This window comes from Gracilinanus agilis, chromosome 2, assembly GCF_016433145.1.
Source record: "Gracilinanus agilis isolate LMUSP501 chromosome 2, AgileGrace, whole genome shotgun sequence".
In the NCBI taxonomy this organism is placed as follows: Eukaryota; Metazoa; Chordata; class Mammalia; order Didelphimorphia; family Didelphidae; genus Gracilinanus; species Gracilinanus agilis.
The window spans coordinates 88,887,598-88,896,302 of record NC_058131.1 but is presented as its reverse complement, the minus strand read 5'-3'; positions in this window follow the sequence as shown (position 1 = coordinate 88,896,302).

The window sequence follows — 8,705 nt, the reverse complement described above, 5'->3', positions numbered from 1 at the left end:
TAACTCAGAAATTTTCTTTTAAGGACCTGACCGATGCCCAAAGATTTCTATCCTAGGGTTTGGATGAGCCGGAAATCTTCATCTCAGGGTCTGGCTAATTCTAATATCCCTGCTCCAGTACACTCACTCTCTCTCTCTCTCTCTCTCTCTCTCTCTCTCTCTCTCTCTCTCTCTCTCTCTCTCTCAAAGAGAAGATGAGGTGTTTGCACACTTGACAGTCACTCTCAGACCTGTCCTTTGTGCCTCCTCAGAGGACTCCATCAGAAGAGGCTAACAGCTGTTCTCCATCTCTTGAGGCCTAAATCGGAGGAAATGTTTGAAGCTCCAGTGGGAGGGTTTTGGTTATATTTAAGGAAGAGCTTCCTGATTCCTATGTTTCTTAAAAACATATTCCAAGCAGGGCCTGGATGACAAAGACAGCCAGCTCGGAGGCAGGGGGATGGAAGAGATTGTCTTCCATGTTTCCCTCAGACCCTGAGCATCCCTGACCGCTTTCAGTCAGCCTCCTCAGCCCGCTGGTATGCAGGTCCCTGGGGAATTCTCTTTGAGCATGGCAAGGCTGAGAATGTGCCGATTATATCCTGCAACTTCTGGAAAGTTCCTGCTGTTAGTGATTTGCAAACTTTTCCCAAGTTGAAAATTCAAAACAAAGTTGAAAGTAAGTGGGACTTGCTATGGCGCTCAGTGTTTTATCATTGGGGGTGTTTATGTGCAGGGTTCCCCTGAGCACGGCCACGAACCCATTCATCTTTATGGCATCCCTGAGTGCCAGGTATTATCGGGGCTTAGGGTAGAGCCTAGGGTCTCGGCTGTGAATTACATTTTCATCTGTTTTCCCAAAGTAAAAGTATGGGCTCACAACCCTATCTCCACCTCCATGGTGCCCCCAGTGGAGGCGATCCCAGGTCAGAAACTGCTCAGGCCACTGACAAGAAAGAATCTGATTGAATTTAGGGACGAGGAACAGAAAGAGGGTCAAGTCTAGAAAACCATTACCCAGAAACCCTCTATCCCCATATGTGTCCACATTCCTAATCAGAGCAGCAGCACTGGGGCCCAGCCACATCTGGGGGCCTGACAGCCACATCTGCATCCTCCCCCACCCAAAGCCAGTTATTTTTATTCCTACTTTTATCTGCATCTGTGCAGTCTGGGGGGAATCTGCAGAAGGCAGATTCCCAGCCACAGGAGCGACTGATTCTCTTGTAGGCGTTGGCTCTGGGGGTTACTCAACAATGTGGGGATGGGGTATGTGTGGTAGTTGGAGGGGTAGAGAAGAGGGGCTGCCTTTACCACTTGTGCTGTGAATGCAAGGATACTCAGAGCCCTGGGAATCATAGCTCTTGTGATCTCAAGGAATGGAGGGGGCGTCCAAACCCTGAGGCAGCCTTGTCTCTCTTACCTCCATCCTTCTATTTCTCCTACAGCCTTCTGCTTTGCAGCTGCCCTTCCAGCTTCTAACCTGAAGATGGGATTCCTGAAAATTGTGCTAGGAATGCCCTAAGACTCCTTTTCTCCCTCCTTCCACATGCATTTTAGTCATTTGTGGGCTCGTAACCTGGAGTCTTAAATGTTTAATAAAAGGGGCAATTAGCTATTTGGGCAAGGGTGGTGAGAGCTATGTTGTTGAAGAAGAACCCTGTTGAGGTGCAGTTGAGGGAGTCTGGGAGAATCTTTCAGGCTTGTTCATGGATTAAACAGAAGGAACATTGAGTTGCAATAAGGACTGACCTTGCAGGGTTAATGCAGGACTCCTGGGAACCTGCTGGTCAGGTCATACCAGCTAGGAGAGGTCCTTGGCAGTAGTTGTTCAGAGAGTGGCCTAAGGGCTTTGGCTGTTTATAGAAAACTATAAAAGCTCAGCTCTACTTTCTTAATTCTGTCCTACCTGGCCAGTTCTCTCCATTTAAAGGGTGCTTGCAGATCCCTGGCCAGGCTTTCTCAGTCAATACAATATGGTGGAGACCCTTTCTCTAGTTATTCCAGGAAACTCAGAGATCTGCAAGATCTTCTAGTCTCTGCTATCATCCACTGAAAGTCTGGGCAGAGGTCTTGACCTCAAAGACCCTGCTGCAGGCTATGTCCCCAGATGGAACAAGAGAGAAAAGAGAGCAGAATGTTTCAGGACAGTGATTTTATTTTATCTGATGTCCCCTCTTTGTTGGAGAGAAGGTTGATTCTAGAAGTCATGGAGGCCTGCTAAACTATTTTACTGTATAGCTACGATGGCATAAAGCTATGGGAACTAAACTTGAAGTGCAGTCCATTAATGTGAGCTCGAGAAGCTTTCTGGAGTTGCTTTAGTACAAGGATTCTTAATCTATTCTGGTGTCAAGTCAACAGTCAAGTGAAATCTATGAATGCCTTCTCAGAATAATGTTTTTAAGTCATTGAAAATGCTAGATTTTAGTTAGAGGTTATTGAAAAGAAAATGTGATTTTCTCCCTCCATCAAAGATGCTGGATATCTATCTTCAATGACCCCTTAGGGGTTTAAGACCCATCTGCTTTAGAAGAAAAAGCAAAGGAAGTTATAACTTTGTGTGTGTGAGTCTCTGTATGCAAGTATTGGCGTGTGAGGTTTTGTAAACCCTGGATGTTTTCAACCCACCAGGCAATGCAGAATAAACCTGGCTGAAGATAACTGCTGTCACTTTGCGTGTTAGTATTATTGTGAAAAGGAGATGAGCTTCTTTGTGACAGCCACTCCTAGACCTGGCACATCTCACTGCCTGTGGCAGATTCAGGGCTTTTGGGTATTTCCCTGAGTAACTTGGAAGGTTGGGGTGGGGGGGGGGAGGAAGGAAGTGATGAGGGGACCTGTCTGACCCACGTGTCTCTGGAAGGACCATCTTCTGATTGAAGGTTTTCAATGAATGTATTTATTTCCCTGCAGTTTGCATGTTGCTGGACTACATGATCATAATTCAAACAAACACTCAAACAAACCCCTACCTTCTATATTAGAATTAATATGAAGTATTGATTCCAAGGCATAATAGGGACAAGGACGAGGCAATTGGAGTTAAGTGACTTGCCCATGGTCATACAGGTAGAAAGTGAGGAAATGTCTGAGGCCTCATTTGAACCCAGGTCCTCCTGATTCCTGGTCTGGCACTCTAATTTCTTACACAATCATAACAATTTAGTTTAATATCTGAATTTTTAAAAAACGCCTCTCAATGATTTCTTCTGAAGTCTCTAGTTTCTGACATGGAACAGTAGGCATATTGGTTCATGTGGGCAAGACCCCTCTGGCCTTGTGGTCTTGGGGGTAAATGAGGCCCATGGGTAGCCTAGGGGAGCTTGAAGTTCATGTTTTGCATTTATATTTCTGGAACTAGCTTGTCCCATTTAAACTGTGACTAGTGTCACTTAGCACTTAGTGCAGAGCCATATGACACAGTTCAGAGAATCTTGAGCCCACTTCTGAGCTCTCACCCAAGATCTGCACAGAAATCCATATGGATCTCATCTGAAGAGGTTTGGTTTGGCTTCTCTAACAGCCATGACGTCCCAGTGCAGACGGAAAACATCCGAGCTCAAGCCCTAACCTCACCCTGGGTGATGCTGTTGATGGGAACTGTCACTGCAGTAGAAACCCATCCAGGACCTCAGCCCAGAGCAACTCTTGTCACCCAGACCTTGACCTGACCTTCTAGAAGGAAAATAGTTATCCGTTTTGATCTTTGAGGGCAAACCTACGTTGTGTTCAATCATTCTGGGTTTGGGGGTAACTGGAACATAGGTCGGTATTGGTTTTATTTCCTTTTCTTTTTCCTTTGAAGGGAACAAGGGAAATGTTTAATTGGCTAAATAATTACATACATGTTTATCCCACCATTTAATCAGGAGGCTTCCTGATTGACTCAGGGTGAGCCAGTGAGCCAATGAACTCAATAGTGTCCAAGGGAGCAGATTTTCAGAATTAGCTGGGAGGTGTTTTAGGACACCCTGTGCCCCCTATTTATCCTTAGTATCCTCTTTGCCCTCTGAATGGATCCTCTGACTGAAGGGCAGGGCCATGAGCTCCCTGGGTTTCTGTTTAAAAAAGGGGCTCATCCGAGGCTCATCCCCATTGTCTATGAGTTATATTGCTTTTGGACTTCTTTGGACCTTCCATCATGCCTCCATGCAGGATACCTCTGACCTCTCCTTCCTCCCCCTCTCTTTTCAATTTCCTCTATTAGATTGTAAACTTCTTGAGGTCAGGGACTCTTTAAAAAAAACACAAATAAAAACAAATATGTATTTGTATCTCTAGTGCTACTATATACCTGGCACATAGTGGGTGCTTAATAAATATTTGTGAGGGAAAACTAGGTGGTTTAGTGATATAGAGAGCCAGGTCTGGAGTTAGGAAGCCCTGGGTTCAAATGTGGTCTCGGACACTTCCTCCCTATGTGACCCTGGGAAAGTCACTTAACCACAATTTTAAAAATATTTGTTAATTGACTGACTGATCTAAATGGTAACTAGGTGCTCTGGCTTAGGGAGAATCAGGATAGGCAATTCCAGGTCAAGAGAATTATGGCTAGGTGGAATAGTTTAGGAAGCTTGCAGGCTTTTCAGTCCAAGTTAGTTTCCTTTACATTCACAGTTTTAATTACCCTATCTTGCTATATTATTTCTTAACAATTATCTTCTTTTCACGTGTGAAAAAAAACAAAAACAAAACCCTAAATTACTGTAGAAATGATTTATGTTCTGGAGACCAAGGCTTAAGACTAAGACCAGAAGCCGAGCTATGGTGGTAGCTACAAAGAAGAAAAAGATGGAGGAGTGAGGATCTGAGCACATGGGACTCTGAACTCAAGGACTACTCACCGACTAGGAAGGGCCAGGAGGCTCAAAGGCTTAGGTTGGGATGTTGGGACCCCTTTTATAAAGTAAACTCCTGGAGGGCAGGGACTGATTAATTTTGGTTTTTCCTTGTATTACCAGAGTTCAAGCACAGTGCCCAGCACATAGAAAGTGCTTACAAATGCTCGTTGGTGGATAGATTAATTGACAGTGAAAGTTTAAAAAGTAGTGAAAGGCTTGGCAGCTAGGTGACTCAGTGGATAGAGAGCAGGCCTGAGGATAGGAAGTCGTGGGTTCAAATCTTGCCTCGGATACTTCCTGGTTGTGTGCCCCTGGGCAAGTCACTTAACTCCCATTGTCTAGCGGCTGGACTCTAGCCCTTACCACTCTTCTGCCTTGGAACCAATACACAGAACTGATTCCAAGACAGAAGGTGGAGATAAAAGATCCTGGTTTCAAATCTGGCTTGACACTTCCTAGCTGCATGATCCTGGACAAGCCACTTAACCCCAACTGCCTAGCCCTTACCAGTCTTCTGCCTTGGAATTAATACTTACTATTGATTCTAACACAGAAGGTTTAAAAAAAAAATAGTAATGAAAGGCAAAAGATCCTGCAAAAACCCTAGATCAGATGGAAGCAGAGATGCTAGTATCCCAGAAGCTGATACCACTCAGGGGGCCCAAGATTGGTTTCTCCCCCCACTCCCAACTCCAAACCATTCCTGACCTCCCTCATCCTCTGCTGGGAGGCAGGGCAGTGCTGGGAGTCTTATCCAAGAGGATTTTAGGGAAACATTTGAGACACCGGACAGGTTCCTCTTTCTCGAGTTTGGAAGTAGTCAAGACTAGATTTAGGATGTGTGCTAGGCTTTAGATTCAGGAAAGAACCAGGTACAGAGTTTTGTTTAGGGTGGAGGCTGAATGTAGGAGGCTAGGGATGAGGGATTAGAATGAAGGTTTTCCGTTAGGATTAAAATACTGAATTGGCTGTGACTCCAAGGAGATAAACCAAAGCCAGAACAGCCATGTCCCAGATGACACAACTCTGGGGCCATCCAGCTCATCTTAAGAGAGTGCCTGGCATATAGTAGGTGGCCCCAGAGAAAAGAGATCTAAAGGACTGGACTGGAAAAAAAAGACCCCTAGAGACGGACTCCTGCCTCAGTCTCTCCAGTCCCTAATCTGCTTGCCTTTCAGTCTTCTTGTCCTAGACACCTGGATGCTTCAACCAGGGATCCCAGCCCCAGAATGCTCATTCTTCCTAAGGGACCACAAAAACTGCATCCACCATGCTCTGTCCAGACTTCCCCCATCCCCCATGCTGCTCCTGGTCCACGTCTCTTGGGGGAGAGGGAGGAGGCAGCATCTTCCATGCCCAGCCCCATTCCTTCTCTTCAGCCTCTCTCTCCTTTTCCCTCCCGGGGCTGGAAGAGGCCAAAGAAAACAGAGAGCTCTCCCCGCACCCCCCACTTGCTCTCCCTCTCGCTCTCTCCCTCTCTCCCTCTCCCTCACTTCCTGCCTCGGGAAGACGTTTTTACTCCCTCCTCCGCTCTGGCCCCAGCCTTAGCCTTGGTGTCATGTTTCCCTCTGGAGCCTCTGGTCCGTGGGGTGAGGTGGGGAGGATCCTATGGGTGTGAAATAGGGGGCTCCGAGTCCTGTCCAAGCGCCTCACTTTTCTCTCCCCTGACCCCCTCTTTTATTCTTCAGTATAAAACCCTCCCTAAGCCCTCTCTCTCTTTCTCTTCCCCCCCTCCCATTAAAAATCGAAACAAAAATGAGTCTTTGCCAGTGTGCTGGGGAAGGGAAGGTTTTCTCTGTGGGGGAAGTGGGTTGATTTGTGTATGGAGAAGCGAGTGCGCCTCCCAGGTTTCGTGTGAGGTGGCAGGACAGGACCTCTCTGAGAGCACAGGAAGGAATCGCTTAGGCATGAGTGAAATGGCACGGCTACCCCCGCCCCCACCTGGATGCATCTTGGGTTTTACAAAATGGACCCCTTCTGTAAATGAATCTCTACGCTCCAGGCTGGACATCCAGAGGCAACCAACGAAAGCTCTCTCCCTTCCTAGTATACAAATAGTGCTGTTTCATAGACTTTATAGGTCAGTATCCTGAGGACCGAGAGAAGACCCAGAGTTCGTTTTTGCCCAGCTCCTTCCACGAAGGATGCCATCCAGACACTGAATCCAGCCCCCTCCTTCCTGGCCCAAATCTTTGCTCAGCTCCCAGAAGGGTCTGGTTTGGATTCTATGTCCATTTCCTCTGGTTCTTGGCTCTGCTCCCCTTATCCTTTCCACTTCTTACCTCCTAGTCAGAGTTGGGCTTCCGTTGAGGGAAATAGCAACTTTTTTAGCCTCAGGTCCCCCTCTCTTGAGGCTAGGTTAAGCTACTCTGATCCTGAACTTTAGGGTTTCCTGGTCCCTGGAAATCTTTGGCTCCCACAGCTAGACCTGAGGGGGAACTTAGAGGCACTGTGGTCCAATGGCCTTATTTTACAGCTGAGGAAACTAAGGCCCAGAGAAGAAAAATGACTTGACCAAGGTCTCATAATTATTAAAAGACAATACTTGCTTCTCTTTATTTTACTGACTTTTATTCCCTTATCCAGGATACCTAGGTTCTCTTTTTTTGCTCTCAGGTTAGTTTTGGAGCCCTCAACTATTTACTCTCTCAAGTACCTAAGATTGGGGCAGAGGGATTAAGACACTGCCTCAGGATGGTTACATACAGTGTTTTTTTTGCTTGGGTGAAAAGCAGTTAGTAGGCACAGGAATCTGGACTTTTCCTTCAGGGCACCAAATGTAGAAGGTCCTGAAAACCCCTAGATTCTTTCTGCAGAAGAAATAATAGAACTTTGTACAGTTTGGGGCTTTTTGTTGGTTATTCAATTCCATATGACTCTTGTGACCCCATTCAAGGTTTTCATGGCAAATGTATTGGCGTGATTTGCCATCAAGTTCTCTAGCTCATTTTATAGATGAAGAAACTGAGGCAAATAGGATTAAGTGACTTGCCCAGAGTCACTACACTAGTAAATTTCAGAGGCCAGATTTGAACTCAGGAAGATATATTCCTGACTTTAAGCATCCACTGTGTGGACTAGCTACCAGTATTGGGCCAACAAGAATTAGTTAGAACTGTAAGCTACACAATGAACAACTTTTCCTTTTGGGACTTTTATCTCAAGGTAAATTCTTCTATAGCATAGAACCCTAGGAATCCTGGGGAAATAGTGACCTAGTTTGAGGACACATTTTGAATTGCTTGTTTCACTGATTTGTGAAGCTCTAGGAATAAAAATGACTGCTTGGTTCTCTGACTGGGTTCTGGTCCTACCCCAAAGAAGATCACTGTGACCAGTCGTAAATTTTTTCTGATTTGGAATTTTTGTTTAAATTCTTCTAGGAAGTTTGGGGCTGAGAGATTGTTAATTATTCTTCCTCTTAAAATATGATATGACAGTGGATAAAATGCTAAACATGATTCAAGAAGATCTGGTTTGGAATATCATCTTACACACTTTGGATGTGACCCTGGCAAAGTAACTTTATTCTCCAGTCCTCAGTTTCCTCATTTATAACATTTATTTATTTTATATAAATTTATAAAATGTATTTATTCCTCATTTATAAAATTAAAGGTTGGGGGGCAGCTGGGTAGCTCAGTGGAGTGAGAGTCAGGCCTAGAGACAGGAGGTCCTAGGTTCAAATCTTGCCTCAGACACTTCCCAGCTGTGTGACCCTGGGCAAGTCACTTGACCCCCATTACCCACCCTTACCAATCTTCCACCTATGAGACAATACACCGAAGTACAAGGGTTAAAAAACAAACAAACAAAAAAAAAATTAAAGGTTGAATGTGATGATCTCTAAGGCACTGATCATCTCTAAATCCAATCCAATGG